Source organism: Megalobrama amblycephala, linkage group LG5, assembly GCF_018812025.1.
Source record: "Megalobrama amblycephala isolate DHTTF-2021 linkage group LG5, ASM1881202v1, whole genome shotgun sequence".
Classification (NCBI taxonomy): Eukaryota; Metazoa; Chordata; class Actinopteri; order Cypriniformes; family Xenocyprididae; genus Megalobrama; species Megalobrama amblycephala.
Window position 1 is genome coordinate 40,618,822 of NC_063048.1, and position 19,576 is coordinate 40,638,397.

The following is a 19,576-nucleotide window of genomic DNA, read 5'->3' on the forward strand; positions in this document are numbered from 1 at the left end:
CGTCATTTTACGCCGGACTGCTTCACAAACGAGGGTCAATTCAACGCTGGATTTGAACAAAAGATTAACATGGACGGCACATGCTAGTGGATGAGTTGAATCAACTCCACAGCAACTACATAAATTTATCCACTAATCATTCAGAAACATCCAGTTTCATTTTAAAAGTTGTAACTTCTTCCTGAGTCTCTCCATCAGTGTCGACTCCGGTTTGAACAATGTAAGGCTGAACACCGTTACTGACAATCCTCATTTTGGCTGCATGAGATTCTCCAGCTTTGTTGTTGTTGAGCAACCGAAGCATGAGCTGTTAAAGCTCCGCCCTCTTCTGGAAAGGTGGCCGGGAGCAGCAGCTCATTTGCATTTAAAGGGACACACACAAAAACGAAGGAATTAGAGCACTCACCACATGTTATATTATGTCAATAAAGTGTAAGGAAAATTGTTTAATTATTGAAGATTTTCACTTTTTAATTTTACACTGCTATTTGAGAAATCTATTATATATATATATATATATATATATATATATATATATATATATATATATATATATATATATATATATACACACACACAAGTATATGTTAAGAAAGGTTCATGTTACATAAATTTATGCTATGAGTACCATATTATTTAGTTTTCATTGTAACTGAAACCACTAACTAATTTTAAATTACAAGAGTAATCATGATTAAATATTTTAATGACAACCCACATGTAAAGCCATGTGTAGTATAGTTTCTAATTTTTTTGGTAACACTTTACTTAAAGCCTTTATGTATGATGCATTATAAAGGTATTCATAATGTACATTATAATGTATTATATCTTTTCATGAATAATTGTAAGTTAAAATGCATTATAATATTCACAGATTTCTTGTTACATCTGAAATTGGTTGTTTGCCGTGTTTTAATGCATTACTTTCTGAAGGTGTATTATAATATATTAATGTGATTACAGTTATTCATGAGACCATACAATGCATTATAAAGTGCATTACAAGTCATAATGAATGCACTGATACATGAATGGCTTTAAGTAAAGTGTTACCCTTGTTTTTTTTTTTTTTTTTACTTTAAAATCTGTTTGTAATGTGTACACAAATATTCTATCTTGTGCTTTGTGAAAAGCTTTGGACACAGTGCACTACTTGAAAAGTTAATGATACGCACAGAGAGAGAGAGAGAGAGAGAGAGAGAGTTTGTTTTTCTAGGTTCTAAGGCTGTGCACCAAATCCAGCTGCTGTTTCATTCCCATGGTGCTCTGGGTGTCTTTTGCAGCTGCATCCAATCAGATCACAGAACCTTGAAACCGAATACAGCCTGAAAATACCTACCATCATCGTCATGATTTTTCTGGATATCTCATTCATGAAAATCAGACTCTCTCTCTCTCTCTCTCTCTCTCTCTCTCTCTCTCTCTTTCTCTGTCTATCTCTTGCCCTTTCTTTCTCAAGAGGTTCTGTAAAATTTTAACTAGGCCTCTTTACCGCAGGTGTTGCATATTGGTGATTAAAGCACCTCTGCATCTGTTGTTCCTCAGGCAAGATTTGGTCTGATTACCGCTCACTAGGGTGCAGAGTGCTGTGACCTGCTTTTGTTTGAGTTCAGGCTCATTTTGCTGTCCTTGAATGTTATCACAATTCCTGTAATCAACAAGTGGCTGGTTAGCTTCATTTCATGATAACAGAAAACTTAAAGGGTTAGTTCAACAAAAATTAACATTTTTAAACATTTACTCAGCCTCATGTTGTTCCAACAAGTTCTCATTTTGAGTAATGTATTCAACACACTTTTCATTCAATTGCAATGAAAAGAAAATTAGACAATGAAAAGGAAGGAAGTTGTACAGATTTGGAAAGACATGAAGATAAGGTAATGAGTAAATTAATTTTCATTTTTATCTGCACTTTCCCTTTAAAGGGGATCTATTATGCCCCTTTTACAAGATGTAATAAAAGTCTCTGGTGTCTCCAGAATGTGTCTGCAAAATTTCAGCTCAAAATACCCCACAGATCATTTATTATAGATTGTTAAATTTGTCCCTATTTGGGTGTGACCAAAAACACGCCGCTTTTGTGTTTGTCCCTTTAAATGCAAATGAAGAGGGCGGAGCTTTAACAGCTCAACAACAACAAAGCTGGCGAATCTCACACAGCCAAAATGAGGATTGTCAGTAACGGTGTTCAGCCTTACATTGTTCAAACCGGAGTCGACACTGATGGAGAGACTCAGGAAGAAGTTACAACTTTAAGAATGAAACTGGACATTTCTGAATGGTTAGTGGATAAATTTATGTAGTTGCTGTGGAGTTGATTCAACTCATCCACTAGCATGTGCCGTCATGTTAATCTTTTGTGCAAATCCAGAGTTGAATTTATCCTTGTTTGTGAAACAGTCTGGCGTAAAATGACGGCATTTCAACAACACTCTACTACAACAACTCTTCCTCTTCTCTAAAGCAGCCCAACATGGCCTCACACCCTTTGTTGCATGTTCTCGGGAGCGGGGTTTATGTGAATTTTGGGGTTTGTGATGTCACTAACCTGGGAAGAAGCTCGTTGTGGTCCCTACCAGCCATTTGTTGTAGTCCTCAAAGGTGCCCTAGAATTGAAAATTGAATTTATCTTGGTATAGTTAAATAATAAGAGTTCAGTACATGGAAATGACATAAAGTGAGTCTCAAACTCCATTGTTTCCTCCTTCTTATATAAATCTAATTTGTTTAAAAGACCTCTGAACAACAGGCGAATCTCAACATAACACCGACTGTTACGTAACAGTCAGGATCATTAATATGTTCAATGTATGTTCATGTTCAAGGCATTAGACAAGGGCAGCCAGTATTAACGTCTGGATCTGTGCACAGCTGAATCATCAGACTAGGTAAGCAAGCAAGAACAATAGCGAAAAATGGCAGATGGAGCAATAATAACTGACATGATCCATGATAGCATGATATTTTTAGTGATATTTGTAAATTGTCTTTCTAAATGTTTCGTTAGCATGTTGCTAATGTACTGTTAAATGTGGTTAAAGTTACCATCATTTCTTACTGTATTCACGGAGACAAGAGCCGTCGCTATTTTCGTTTTTAAACACTTGCCTTCTGTATAATTCATGAACACAACTTCATTCTTTATAAATCTGTCCAACAGTGTGTAATGTTAGCTTTAGCCACAAAGCACTATCAAACTCATTCAGAATCAAATGTAAACATCCAAATAAATACCATACTTACACGATTAGACATGCTGCATGACGAACACTTTGTAAAGATCCATTTTGAGGGTTATATTAGCTGTGTGAACTTTGTTTATGCTGTTTAAAGCAGTCGCGAACTCCGGGGGCGGAGAGCACGAGAATTTAAAGGGGCCGCACCTTAGACTTAGACTTATATTACATCTTTTAAAAAGACATTCTACGGCACCTTTCAACAGCAAATTCTTTAAAAGTAAATATCTCCCTTTGAATTGAACTTTGAGCATTGTAACTTTGCGGATGTTGTTTATGATCAAACAGCAATATTACACACTACCTAAAGTTAAAAAAGTGAAATCATAATCAATGACCCCTTTAAACACTTAAATAAAATGAGTTCCTCATCTGTGTTTTAACTATATTGCATATAGCAAGATATGTCAAGTGCACCTTGCTAAAGAGTGTACAAGATATGACAAAATTGTAACTTAAAGCTCTGTAAGACTTCCAGATCTTATCTGACTCAAAGAAGCGTGGAGTTCTTTCATGAACTATAGCCCTTTTTTTGCAGGTTATGCAAGAATTAGGCCATGTTATGCAATAAGACGTTAGTGTGTCAATTAGCAATACTGGTAGTATCAGCTGCAGAGCATAAGAAGTAAAACAGTGACAATCTTGTTGACTCAGGGCTGTGTCTCAGTAGGAAGGCATGCTGACAATACAGACCCTCCACTTTAAAGTAGGACAGTGTGGACAGCACGTTTTATCATAAGCATTACATCAAAAGCAGGTTATGACTTTGTCTCCGTATATGGTGTCTCAAAACAAAGAGTGCTGAAATGTAGGCTAATAGCTCAAGGGGACTGTATTTCTGTGAATAGAGGTATTTGGCTTTCTCTTTACTTCCATGAGTGTTATTTAAAGCAGGTCGTGTTGATTCAGGATTATACAAGGCCCTTGTGTCAAATAGGCTGACTCACCTAGATGTGTTTCCATTTAGCTTCAACGCTTCCAAATCAGAGCCGCCTCACCTGCCAAAAGCAGAATCACAGGACAGATGTGGTGATTCAAAGTATCTCTTTGCCTAAATTTGTGGTTTATGAGAGCGTGCACATATCTATAAAGCGAGTGTTTGTGTGAGATGGACCAATTGAGAGGCATGGGGGGGTTGTGGGAGATGATGAGAGAATGGTGAAGCAGCGAACCCACAATGGGCCGCATTGTTCCAAGCTCATAATCAGAGCGGACATGGAACTTGGCCGGGAGAGTCGTCCCCATAGCCCTCGACACAGCTGCTGGGACTTCAGTTTATATTCCCTCCATTCTGCTTTCATCAGCATCTCTCTCGCGCGCATTTTCTCTCCGTCTCTGTCTTTCCCATTCGGCGGTTGTTTTTCCTTCCTCTGTTTGAAATGAAGGGTCAAGGCATAAGTGACGCACTCTTGTGTAACCCATACAAGTTCACTAACTACATAAACAAATTGTGCCAATCAAAGTGAGCCAGAGCTTTGACCTCAATATCTAATGCTTTAGTATGGGAATACTTAAATTTCACTTTTTTAACTTTAGTTAGTGTGTAATGTTGAATTTGCACAAAAGACTGAATCAACTCCACAGCAACTACATAAATGTATCCACTAACCATTCAGAAACGTCCAGTTTCATTCTAAAAGTCCACTCCATCAGTGTCCGACTCCGGTTTGAACAATGTAAGGCTGAACACTGTTACTGACAATCCTCATTTTGGCAGCGTGAGATTCTCCAGCTTTGTTGTTGTTGAGCGACCAAAGCGCAAGCTTTTAAAACACTCCGCCCTCTTCTGGAAAGGGGGCCGGGAGCAGGAGCTCATTTGCATTTAAAGGGACACCACAAAACATATCGGACCAATTTGAATTCTGCACAGAATGATATATTTTAAAGTGATATGGAGGAGATTAGGAGGAGAAGTGGTTAGATTAAGAGGAAACTGCGACTACCGAGCTCAACAACTCTGGCTGAGCTGTGACAAACGAAAAAAGGGGAGGAGCTACTCAATATGTCCCGCCCTGTCTTCCTGTTTCAGTGGAAATTACGCCAACAAATTGAATAATGCTGCACGTTTCAAGGCTCTAAAGTGGACCGGTCCCACTTTATATTAAGTGGCCTTAACTACTATGTACTTGCATTTAAATTAATCATTTGATACAATGCACTTATTGTGTACATACATGTTTTTACATTGTACTTATATTTTAAAAACACCTGCATGTAATTACATCTGTAATTATTTTCTGTAATTACATTTATAATTACACTGTTGACCCATCCCTTAACACTTACTTCTACCCTTAAACCTACCCATACCACCAGAGCTTTCCCTAACTTTACCCATATCCACCTCAATAGCAGCAAAAGTGTTTTGCAATTCAATATGAACCCAATAAGTACATTGTACTTATTTTTTGATGTAAGTACATAGTAGTTAGGGACACTTAATATAAAGTGGGACCAGTGGACCTTTAACCAATCTCAGGCCTCTATCCAACTGTCTTTGCACCAACCAGCCATCTTTGCTTCCTGTACGTGTTTTAGTTAGTAGAACAACCAGTAGCCCAGTGGAAAAACATAGCCAGGAACTTGATCTTTAAAAGATTAGAGCTTCGCTTCAATGACGAGAGAAATAAGAAGCTTAACAGCTGGCCCAGTGGCGGTAGCCGTGTGTTTACAATAAAATCTCGCAGTCAGCTGTGAGGCCTCTGCGTCATTGGCACGTAAAAATAAAACAAGAGACAAGAGAGAGACCCCTTCACCATGACTCCAGATTTCCAGAGGATGGTACAAAATCTGATACATCCCAGGTGGGCAGGGAGAACTCAACATCCTCACGCTGCTCTTTTTTGCATCACCAAAAACATCCATGCGCGAATTCCGTCACATGGCATGTCAGCAGCATGTTAAATGATAATTGTCGCCTCATAGCTTTCTAAATTAATTGGAGCATTCGCAATGTGCATGTGTTGGCTGCACATACGGTTGGCTGTGGTTCATGACCGTCGGGGTCCGATGATTCTGCGTGTTCCAGGGCTGGAGCAGCTTTTAACATAAACATTACATGACCCCAGCCAGCAACAGACTCCCTGTACACTGTTAGGGCTGCTGAGAGTGAGTTGTATTTTTGACCCGCTCTAGGTCAGGTGTCCGCCCTTGTGTTGCCTCCCATATGTTTTGCATTTTCGTGCGCTATCCACCCCACCCCCAGTCCCGCTGCCCCTGTAATTGCCAGGTAATGTTTCGGCTCCAGCTCCTCCTCTACTGCTATTATTTCTGTTCTGGATTAATGCGACTGCCAATAGCGGCCACAGGCTTGGCAGCATTTCAAAAAAGGGGCCCACCTTCGATACATTATACACAAGCAGCTTTCACCAAGGTGTGCATTTCAAGACAGTCTTCCTCTGTTTTTATACTGTGCTTTTTTCTGTTAAATCAAAGCCGGAGGGGGACACTGGAGACTTTTTTTCTGCCCAATCTGATCTCTGTAACCCCTCCCTGCCCATATCAGATATTCCCCAGCCGCCTGGCGCCCATTGGGAGGCCCACCTTTACTACCCAATGTAGACTCAATCATCCAGACCTGTTGATTTCCATGGTCATACCCTGTCCAGACCTGCCCAACAGTCACCTTTCAGATGAATAAACTCAAAAAACAACTTAAAGTTTACTGTATTTCAGTTTGGCTCTCACATTGGGTAGATTTGAATTCTGTACTTTTATTTGTAGTCACTTGTTTTCCCTTTCTTCCTCTTTTCAATAAGGAGAAAAACCACTTGAGGTGAGCTTTTACAAAAAGTGACCACTGTCAAAAGGTCATCATGTGACTTTGAAGGTATTTGTATCTTGTTTTTGTGATTGAGATTTTAAAAAAAGGAACACAGACATTTCCATAGAATGCCCATTTTAGAGAATTTACTTTGACAACAAAGTAGGGGATGACCAAAGTCATCTGGGTACCAAACAACCCAAGTAAAAAGAAAAAGCTAAAATGTATTTGAAATGCATTTATTTTGTGCTAAGTATACTACAAATACATTTACATATTTATGTGCTAAATAAAAATACCCTGCAGTTGTACTTTTGGTATACTAAACTGGTATACTGCTAAATTGGAACAACTAATTTTGGACTTTGCACTTTAATTGTACATAACACTTTAAAAGATATACTTAAGTATATTTGATTGGGCTAAAGTGGAATTGTTGCAAGTATACTTTAGGTACACCTTAAATATCTCGCTTTTAAAAACTGATATTATACAAACATCATACGATCCTTATTAATAGTGATATTAAAACACTTTTAAGCATAATATTAAGAAATGTGCCAGTAGCCTTGTGGGTAGCGCTTCCACACATTGTGCTTCGGGTGACCCGAGTTCGAGTCCCAGCTTGTGAACCTTTCCTGATCTCTTTCCCTTCTCACTGCAAAAGAAATGTGCATTGTGCAATAAAGAAATAGTCCAAATAAAGTTTAATTATAATTTTATATCAGTAAGTCTTAAGTGACATGTCAATATGTTAATGGATTTGAAGTATACTTAGTATGAAATGAATGCATTTTAAATAGATTTTGGTATAGGGTTTTTTTGTACTAGGGAACCGAAAGGTCACTAGGGGTCATCCAAAAAAACTTGTTCCTCATGGTGCACACTGAGCAAATACAGTACATGGATGAAAGTTAACAGGACAAACGGGAAAGCCAGACAATGGTTCAAATTAACACAAGCTAAATACAGGGCTGACGGGAAGTAATCAAATGATGGCACACAGTCCGGGAACTGCTTGTATGTTCCACTGAGCTCACTGGCTATGGGTAAGCCAGTTAAGCAACATCCAGAAGTTATGATGTAACAAGACAACTGTCTGAGGGTCTGTTTAGGTTAATCCACATGCATCTCTATATTCGGTATGCAAACAAAGCTCACTCTGTATGAAAATGGGCACAGCCTTTCGGGAGAGAGGAATAGGTTAGGAATAGGAATAGATTTCATTAAGCCAATTATTTTTGATTCTGGAAAATCCCAGTTTAGAGGAAGTGTTTTCCAGAGAATGTCTTACCCCTTCTTATCACTCTTTGGAGAAAGGGAGATTAAGAAAGGCATGGGAGAAGAGGTTTATCAATTAAACAAAATCTCTAATCATGTCTTCAGTGGGTGTTGAAAACCATAACAAGGATTTAACCATGATGGTTCTCTTGTCAGCCTAAGGAGACAACCCCAGCTCCCAGCGCAGAAACAGGAAGTTGACGTGGCCCTGAAAACTGTGCAGAGATTTTGCCCAAGTAAACAAACATCTTAGCCCAGGTCTCCTTCCCACAAATCTCCACCCTCCAATCTAGGTCTTTCAATTGTGCCTGTTCCTGGAAAACTCCATAAATTCATTATGACCGTCATATGTATGAGTGCACATGAAGTTCCCAACACCTGGAGCCCAACTTTCATTTTCCTGTAAGTGTGAGGTGTGGTACATGGGCTTGTGCATCAACATTCTTAGTTTCCTCTTCTTATAAAGAACCATATTTCACCATATTAACTTATATTGTTGATGTTACATTATAGGTTCTTCAGTAGACTGGTTCTATGTATCTGTTATTGCTGTGAGAGCACTAACACAGAGCCTTACAATGTCTATAGCCCCTTTCACACAGTGCGTTGATCCCCATAAAATTGCCAGAGTGCATTCTGTGTGAACAGAAACATGTCCCGGGATTGATCCTGGGATGAGGACCTAATAACATTGCCGGGATCATTTCTGGAAAGCGCCCTGTGAACAAAAGGCAGGACCAATACGCGAGAGCAAACGCAGATCATAAACAAACTTAAGACGGTGGGTAGACATTACACATCCTGATGTCACGTGTCTTCCTGGGACCTTTGAGGGATGTGTGTGAAAGGACTTAAGTGTGGCCCTGTCCCAAATGGTACACTTCATGTGCACTTGCAGTCTTGTGAACTTGATATGGCCACATACACATCTGTTAAGTCCACTAGACCATAGGGTGCCCCATTTGTCACTTTAGCTTTCAAACTGGTGCTCACAAGCACACCCTTTTTGACCGTTATGCGCCCTTGATGCTGCAGCAGACTTCTACTCAAAAGTGTGGACTTGGAGGTAGACATTAAGGGCTAAGGGTGCCATTTGGGACAGGACCTATGTCATAGTGCATTCTGGGATTGTCTTTGGGACAAAACAATTTATTAGAGATGCACCGATTTATCGGCCAATAATCAGTATCAGCCGATAAAAGCAAATTTTCACACTATCGGCTATTTCACACTATTGGAAACCAGTTTGATGTTTAATATTAATAGTAATTATATGAACTAAGTTAAGAAATATTAATTTAATCTTCAGAATTTAGTTAATGTGTGTTAATATTAATTTAAAGGTGCCATCGAATTGAAAATTGAATTTACCTTGGCATAGTTGAATAACAAGAGTTCAGTACATGGAAATGACATACAGTGAGTCTCAAACTCCATTGTTTCCTCCTTCTTATATAAATCTCATTTGTTTAAAAGACCTCCGAAGAACAGGCAAATCAACATAACACAGACTGTTACGTAACAGTCGGGATCATTAATATGTACGCCCCCAATATTTGCATATGCCAGCCCATGTTCAAGGCATTACACAAGGGCAGCCAGTATTAACATCTGGATCTGTGCACAGCTGAATCATCAGACTAGGTAAGCAAGCAAAGACAACAGCGAAAAATGGCAGATGGAGCAATAATAACTGACATGATCCATGATAACATGATATTTTTAGTGATATTTGTAAATTGTCTTTCTAAATGTTTCGTTAGCATGTTGCTAATGTACTGTTAAATGTGGTTAAAGTTACCATCGTTTATTCATGAAGACAAGAGCTGTCGCTATTTTCCATTATTAAACACTTGCAGTCTGTATAATGCACAAACACAACTTCATTCTTTATAAATCTCTCAACAGTGTAGCATTAGCCGTTAGCCACGGAGCACTATCAAACTCATTCGGAATCAAATGTAAACATCTAAATAAATACCATACTCACATAATCTGATGTATGCATGCAGCATGCTTGACGAACACTTTGTAAAGATCCATTTTGAGGTTTATATTAGCTGTGTGAACTTTGTTTATGCAGTGATAGAGTCGAGAGCTCAGGAGGGGGCGGAGAGCACGTGATTTAAAGGGGCCGCAGCCTGAATCAGCGCATTTCTAATTATGCCTCAAAATAGGCAGTTAAAATAATTAATTAAAAAAAATCTAAGGGGTATTTTGAGCTGAAACTTAACAGACACATTCAGGGGACACCTTAGACTTATATTACATCTTGTAAAAAAAACATTTGATGGCACCTTTAAATAATGTGTTTATGTTTATAACTGATACCATTGTACACAAGTTAATGAAATGGAGAGAATAGTTTTTATTTGCATTTCTTTCAAAATATAATATTAATAATGAATCATAAAAATAATTATAATGAAATTATCATTAATTTATAAGAGGCAGAATCCCCAAACTATCAGTATCGGCAGATATCACTCTGAATATTCGGATATCTGTATTGGTGGAAAAAATTAACATCGGTGCGTCTCTACAATTTATCTTAATGTTTAGAACTGCTGTAGTGTCAGAAGTGCATGCTTAAAGGGTTAGTTCACCCAAAAATAAAAATTCCATCAATTACTCACCCTCATGTCGTTCCACACCTGTAAGACCTTCGTTCATCTTCGAAACACAAGCAGTGTTTTAAAAAAATCACCCATGACTAGATATTGTTGAATAAAGTCGTTTTTTTTTGGCGCACAAAAAGTATTCTCGTCGCATCATAACATAAAGGTTGAACCACTATAGTCACATGATCTGTTTTAAATATGTCTTTAGTAGCTTTCTGGGTATTGAAAAAGGAAATGATCTTGCTGTCAATGCAGGCCTTGCAGATTTTATCAAAAATATCTTAATTTGTGAATTTTCATTTTTGGGTGAACTAACCTTTAATGCCTAACATTCTTGTAGTTATGTTTTGGAACAGAGCTATTGTGTCATTCAGGTTAAAGTGTAGAGTGTCTTAAAACTGGCTGGATGAGTGAGGAGGGTGGACACACACACACACAAACACAGAGAGAGAGAGAGAGAAACAGGTGGTGGATCATTTAAGCAGTGATTTACAGAGCTCTCTGAGTTTCATTGTGCCGCTCTTCCTCTAACCTCCTCAGTCTCCTTTCTCCAGCGGCCCTAAAAACAGCTCTTCTCTGTTAAACAATGGAGCACACCATCCTCACCATGTGTTTGCCTCTACAGGAGCGTGACAGCATGTCTTAGTGCACCCGTACAGCTGCGAACATGTGTGCTTGCTAACAAAACACCCACACTTTTCCATCAAACAGTAGTCAATCATAATGAAATACCCTTAAATTAGATGTAGGGTGGTCTGCAGTGTGTGAAGCTGAACCCTGTAAATGTAATCCTGCTTGAAAACCGGAGAAGCGAGTTCCTGTTTAGTCTGTGAAAACTAAGTAAACAGATATAATATATTCAATCACGTTTTGTTTGCTCACTGCATTTGTCCATCTCATTTACGGTCAAAAATAGCAACATATCTCAGTCCTCCTTTATTTGTGTGTACTCAGAGGGTCAAGAATATGTGAATTTCCACCAGAAGTTGTGGGTGCGAAAACCCATCATCTGAAGGTGTTAATCTAGTGACTGGTTCCTCAACAGCTTCTGTAGTATGCGTCGAATGAAGGTTATGAAGTGGTTCAATAAAGTAAAAAGAATTTTCTGTGGTTGCCCAAACTGTATTTTTGAAACATGACCTTTATTAGTGTTTCCACATCCCTCCAGTGTGACATTTGTGAGTCCCATCACCTAAGACACAGAATATGCTCTCTCTCTCTGTGTCTGTGTTTCTAGGCTTACTTTGTATTGCCTTGTGTTGGAGTGATTTTATGGTTTGTTGTACACGTGTTTATGTCAAGGTGAGAACGTTTGTGTTTGTGTGCGCACTTTGTCTGAGCAAGTTAGCATGCCTGGAGGACAGGGGTATGGAAGGAACAGGCCCGACTGGTTTCATTTAGCCCTAATCTTGTTGGAACATTGCCTCTGAGAATCTGTGGGGAGATTTACCAATGCAATCTCAGGTTAGGTAGGTTTTTCTGATGGTAGGTTCTGAATGATAAAGGAGCAGTTTTTTCCTCAGGCATTTTGTGCGTGTGTGTGTGATGTATGCATGTATCATTTTGGCCTACATGTGCTTTCTCACACATTTCAGTTGTCACTATTTTGCCAGATGAAGTTGTGGTGAAACATGAGAGTCTCACTAACTATCCAAATCACCTCTGCAAAACACAAATTGAACATCTCTACATTGTCTGTTCCCATATCATATCTCATTCATGAACCCCGAATCCAAGTCCTTTTCCTTTGAATTTTCTTGCAAACATTTTTTTATGGTGCCCTTAGCAGACTGATGACTCATTTTGAACCAGTCATAAGATAAGGCTCCTATCAGTTTTTCGTTTGTCTGTCTGTTACAACAATGTTATCGTGGATTATTTTGAGAAAGCAGGTTATCGGAGTGTGTCATTTCTTAGTGCTTACTCAAGGTCCCACCGTGGATAAGAACTATATGGGGCGTGTGTGAGTGTGTGAACGGAGCAAAAGCAATATTTCCCCTCAGGCATTTACTTAAGGTTTTGCCAGAAGATAAGCAGATCATTGGTTTCCTGTACTCTTTTCTGACATGTTGGAGCCTGAGTGTGTGTGGAATGGTTTCATTGCCCTCAGGAGACAGATGGCAGCCTGAAACAAAGCTTATAGATGGCTGCTGGTGAAATGTTTCACTAGAAAGAAAATAAAACATTATACACTTTAAAAAACGCTGGGTCAAAACAACCCAAATGCTGGGTGTGTCAATATTTAACCCAACTTAGGATTTTTTTAACCAACCTGTGCTCTAATATAATATGGTCAAACCCAGTGTTTGGGTTGTTTTGACCCAGTGGTTGGGATAAATGTTTCATCAACCTGCATTCTAGAGTTAAAAATAACACAAACTGGGTTAAATATGGAGAAACACAGTGGCTGGGTTAAATGTTTGACCAACCTGCACTCTAAAAATGCTGGGTTAAAAACAACCCAAGTTGGGTAAAATATGGACAAACCCAACGTTTGGGTTGTTTTGACCCAGTGGTTGGGTTAAATGTTTGAACAACCTGCACTCTAAAAATGCTGGGTTAAAACAACCCAAGTTGGGTAAAATATGGACAAACCCAACGTTTGGGTTGTTTTGACCCAGTGGTTGGGTTAAATGTTTGAACAACCTGCACTCTAAAAATGCTGGGTTAAAAACAACCAAAGTTGGGTAAAATATGGACAAACCCAATGTTTGGGTTGTTTTGACCCAGTGGTTGGGTTAAATGTTTGAACAACCTGCACTCTAAAAAAAATAGGGGTTAAAAACAACCCAAGTTTGGTTAAATATGGACAAACCCAGCGTTTGGGTTGTTTTGACCGAGTGCTTGGGTTAAATGTTTGACCAACATGCACTCTAAAAAAATTAGGGGTTAAAAACAACCCAAGTTGGGTTAAATATGGAGAAACCCAGTGCTTGGGTTAAATGTTTGACCAACCTTCACTCTAAATATGCTGGGATAAAACAACCCAAGTTGGGTTAAATATGGACAAACCCAGCAGTTGGGTTAAATGTTTGACCAACCTGCACTCTAAAAATGCTGGGTTAAAAACAACCCAAGTTGGGTAAAATATGGACAAACCCAACGTTTGGGTTGTTTTGACCCAGTGGTTGGGTTAAATGTTTGAACAACCTGCACTCTAAAAAATTAGGGGTTATAAACAACCCAAGTTGGGTTAAATATGGACAAACCCAATGTCTGGGTTGTTTTGACCCAGTGGCTGGGTTAAATGTTTGACCAACCTGCACTCTAAAAATGAGGGGTTAAAAACAACCCAAGTTCGGTAAAATATGGACAAACCCAATGTTTGGGTTGTTTTGACCCAGTGGTTGGGTTAAATGTTTGAACAACCTGCACTCTAAAAAATGAGGGGTTATAAACAACCCAAGTTGGGTTAAATATGGACAAACCTATTGTTTGGGTTGTTTTGACCCAGTGGTTGGGTTAAATGTTTGAACAACCTGCACTCTAAAAAATGAGGGGTTAAAAACAACCCAAGTTGGGTTAAATATGGAGAAACCCAGCGCTTGGGTTAAATGTTTGACCAACCTTCACTCTAAATATGCTGGGATAAAACAACCCAAGTTGGGTTAAATATGGACAAACCCAGCAGTTGGGTTAAATGTTTGCCCAACTTGCTGGGCAGTTTTATTTAACCCAACTAATGTTTCAAAATTACTATCTAGCTGGCTTAAAATGAACCCAAAATAGGTTGGAAATTGGAAAACAGACACATAATTACTAGAGGCAACAATAATAATCAAAAGGTGAACATTTATTAATGAGTTAAAAATGTAATAAATGTTTATTGTTTAATTATTATTAATTAAACTTATTAATAAATGTTAATTTCCAACATACTTTGGGTCCATTTTAAGCCAGACATATAGTCATTTTTAATGCAATGTTTGAGTTAAATAAAACTATCCAACACATTGGGCAAACATTTAACCCAACAGCTGGGTTAAAACAACCCAATCACTGAGTTTGTCCATTTTTTTTAACCCAAACTTGGGTTATTTTTAACCCAGCCTTTTTAGAGTGTACCCAAATTATCGTCTGGAGTCTTTGACTTGTATGACATTTAAATGACTCCCTAAATTATCCTTTTGTATTTCATTTACACAGGTAATGCTGGAATGTTCTGATGGAGCCAGACTGAGTTTGGAACTCTTGTTGAATCATGAAGCTTTGGTACTATTCTGTTACAGTTTTGGCCTGGCACGAGGGTCTCAGTGTCCTCATTCACTCTGTCGTCGTCACCTTTACCCACACATGCTCACACAAAAAGACCAGGTTTCGAGCCACCCACTGTCTCGAGTTTGACCTTTAAGACCACACCGACCTGTCTACTTTCCCTGTTATGGTTTAGTCACACTTAATTGAGTTAATAGAGGTCATGGTTGTGGATCATGTCATGTCCACTGTCTATTCTGTCACATTTACATTACAGCACCAATAGTTTTGTCGCTCATGTGCACCAAAGTTGAATTACATAAAACTGACTTCAAGTTTCAGTCAATATGGGCAACCCAGTACAACTAAAATCTGCTTCCAGTTTTAATCTAGTTGCAAGAACATTGCTTTCAATAGGAATAAGCAAAGTCAATAATTGAAAGTGTGGTTTCTCAGAGAGAAAACAATCAAGGCCTTAACAATAATTGGTTATTTTGGGTCTAAACTGGTTTGAGAACATGAGGCAGGAAGGACATGAAAGCAAGGTGGTTTGGAGCTTCAGACGCATTGTGCGTCATCACTCTCACCTTTGTATAATGTCAAAAGCAACATCAAACAAATGTTCACATATGCATTTCCCTCACTGTACATTGATACTTTTGACAGAAATGTGAAATGTCAAAGTTAAGGTGTTAATATATGCAGCCTCCAGTGCAATGAAAACAACAACGGCAAAAAAGCCCCCTTAAGCTTAGGGGGTATTGCTATTTCTGACGTTTTTGGGAATAGATTCTCATATCAGCCTTAGCATTTGTCCTCCAGTATCATATCAGACATCTACTATGTCTTTTCTGTCCTTCAGTGAAAGCTGCAGTGTTAACATAGCAGAGAGTGCAGTTTGTCTGTTGCCTTCATCTCAACACTTCCAAAGTCCTACACTAGATCCAACTCAAACAGTAAGCACAGTACAGATCAGAGATATGACAGGGTTAAGTAGCTCAGTTTTAGTTATCTAACTTGTTCTACTTTACGCTACATTGTGCTGTTTCAGCAGCCAGGGAAATGCTGCAAATAGAACCCAGTGGCTGGGTGCAGTCACAACCACACTTTCCTTTGCACCTGGTTCTACCACCATCTCACCTTCATGTTGAAACCTTTCCAAACCGCACAGTTTTCGAGATCTTTTCTTCCTAACACCTTTTTCTGTCAACTCTCCAGCTCTTTGTATAGGTCAGGGGTTGCTCTGCAGAGGTAAAAGAAACCATGTGATGGACTATGGAAACAGCCAGGGGGCCAAGGTTAATATTCATGACCAGAGGATTGTATAACTGCACCACTTCAGAATCAGCAGTCAGGGGGAGATGCTCCTGGTCCTGGGTGTGAGTTCTTGACTAAGTTCTTAAAGGATTAGTTCACTTCAGAATTATAATTTACTCACCCCCATGTAATCCAAGATGTTTAGGTCTTTCTTTCTTCAGTCAAAAAGAAATGAAGGTTTTTGAGGAAAACATTCAAGGATTTTTCTCCATATAGTGGAATTCACTGGGGTATAACTGATTAAAGGTCCAAATTGCAGTTTCAATGCAGCTTCAAAGAGCTCTACACGATCCCAGACGAGGAATAAACAGTGTTGCCAAGTCCGTGGGAGAAATTGGGCTACTTTAACACTGTTGCTGCGGGTTGTTTTTCATGTGCGTGGGTTGATGCGACCCCAAATAACATGATATTTAGCCCCTAGTATGTGCTTTTTACCAGGGGAACCCCACAAAGAATGTGCATTTTACCCCCCAGAACATGATTTTTTTACCGGGGCACACCCCCTGAAATGTGATTGGCCTAGTTTTGGTCTGGTTTTGAGTAGCACTTGGGTGAGTTTGCAACTTGCAACCCTGGGAATAAGGGTCTTGTCTAGCGAAACGATCAGTCATTTTCTAAAAAAAAGTGTAAAAATGTACACAAAAAAAGTACCGCGGTAGAGCGAAAAACTCAACTCAACTTCAAAATCATCTGACATTGTTGTTTTATCTTTTTTTGTAAAGGCCGTTTGACTTAGTAGCGCAGCTCCTCAACAACCGTCCATACCGGCGTGATGAATATGATCCTCAACTGGATGGAACTGAAATAAATACTTTGAATGTTGCGATCCTTATGATAGCATCCTGAGTCGTAACAAAGCACTGTTCGCCAGAGGAGAACTGGCCCCCCGACTAAGCCTGGTTTCTCCCAAGGTTTTTTTCTCCATTTTAACACCTATTTGCCACTTGTTTGGCACCTGATGTCACCTGTTGGAGGTTCCTTGCCGCTGTCGCCTTTGGCTTGCTTAGTTGGGGACACTTGACATTTGACTTGACATTTGATATTCAACAGTGCTTTGATCTGCCTGCATTGACACTATTCTTTAAAAGCTGCTGTGCAGCCAAAATAATGTACCAGTTATCAATGTAAAGCTGCTTTGACACAATCTACATTTTAAAAAGCGCTATATAAATAAAGGTGACTTGACTTGACTTAGTCTTTGCATGTTTGCTTTGTAGACACTGGATCGATACTTCCGCCTACATCACGTGTGACCTTTCCAACGCGATTACGTAATGTGTGGCACATCACAGAGCTAGTGCATGATGAGCATTTGTCATTAAAAATGCATATCATTTTTTGTTTTTTTTTTAGAAAATGGCTGATCGTTCCTCTAGATAAGACTCTTATTCCTCGCCTGGGATCATGTAGAGCTCTTTGAAGCTGCACTGAAACTGACATTTGGACCTTCAACCCGTTGGTAACTGTTGAAGTTCACTATCCTGGAATGTTTTCCTCAAAAACCTTAATTTCTTTTCGACTGAAGAAAGAAAGACAAACATCTTGGATGACATGGGGTTTGGGAGTAAATTATTAGGACATTTCAATTCTGAAGTGAACTAATCCTTTAAACTTCACAAGTATTCACATGTAGTGGAATGACTACTATTAGTTCTTCTAATTGTCATAACTGAGCTGAAATGGGACAAGCTGCTCAAAGAATACAGAAAGTACATAAAGAAAATGGGGGGGGGGGGTTGTTTGTGTGAAACATTCTATCACAATTCTAGGGGGTTATCTGAGGCATCTCTATTCAGTTTCCAAGATGTTCTGAGTGGTTTTTAGATTTTTGCTATGATAATTACTATCCTCAGGTGTTTTTGTTGTAATCTGAAACCAGTTGCATGCCTACAGGGCCTTGGAAAATTTGTCTATGACACAACCAGCTTGTTATTTTTCAGCTTTACAGTAACACTGTTGATACACTTTAGACATGTTTCCTCATTGTTCTGGTAAAATGTCTCAGTAGTGTAATGGTCTGCAAATATTGGACAACCCCTTTACCTTACAGAAAACAGGTTACTCTTCAATCTGAAGTTATAACTGACCCTGGCCTTCCACTCGTGCTACACACACATGTACACAAACACATGCTCAGCTGATACAGAAAAGGGCAGAATTGGCACATTTTTTTTTTTTTCTGTTTGCTCTGCTCAGAAATAGCAATCCATTCCAGTACTTCCTGATAGAGAAATTAGAAAGTCTAGTGTTATTCAACCCTGATACACAGCCTCAGGTTAAACGGCGACGGTTTGTTACAGAAGCCACACATGAGCTTTCCGGGCCGTACCCGCTTTCTCTCTCCAGCCGCGACTGCAAGCGAAACAGAGTGCTGCTTCCTGTTTATGATGAGAACACATAGAGTACCTATATGTTTACAGGCACATTTTACAAGTGCTGCAGGATGTGGCCTCGCTCACGAGGGTGGAGATTGTGAGTGCAGTGAAGGAAACATGGGGAGGTTGAGGGTTTCTTTATATAGGTATACCTGACAGAACATACCAAGCAACTGGTGAAGTTCTTTCCATCACATGCACAATGGAAATGGCAACACGGAACATATTTGACTGCTATTTTGTTGTGAAAGGTAGACATGGGTGGCAAGAAGTGAAACATGTATTGAGCTCTGCTTCACTGGTAGACATGCTGAGTATTTATGTACTGTACAAGGCTACAGAAAGTATTTGGACACCTAATGTCATTGCATTAGATAAGAAAGTAACCAAGTGGCCTTTATAAACAAATTATGCTATTTTTAGCAGATGAAGTCAGTTCCCACAGTTTACACAGGTGTCCTAGCAGAATAACCACAGATGTAGTTCATTATGGTCATTTAAAGGGTTAGTTCACCCCAAAATTAAATTTCTGTCATTAATTACTCACCCTCATGTCATTCCAAACCTGTAAGACTTTCTTCTGAACACAAACTAGGATATTTTTTATGAAATCTGAGAGCTTTCGACACCACATAGACAGCAATGCAATTATCATTTTCAAGGCCCAGAAAGTAGTACAGACATCATTAAAAATAGTCCATGTGACTGCAGTGGTTCAACCTTAATGTTATGAAGTGAAGGGACTTCCAAAAAAATAACGACTTTATTCAACAATTTCTTCTCTTC

At 39.0% G+C, this 19,576-nt stretch overlaps 1 long non-coding RNA gene across 1 annotated transcript; it reads right to left on the reverse strand.

The window, feature by feature from the left end:
- Positions 1–582: 582 nt before the first annotated feature.
- LOC125268248 lies at positions 583–4,618 on the reverse strand. Its single transcript, XR_007184854.1, has 3 exons — positions 4,187–4,618; positions 2,552–2,609; positions 583–1,651 (listed from the first exon to the last, which is right to left on the reverse strand). It is a non-coding gene; the product is annotated as an uncharacterized LOC125268248 (long non-coding RNA).
- Between the last annotated feature and the right edge of the window lie 14,958 nt (positions 4,619–19,576).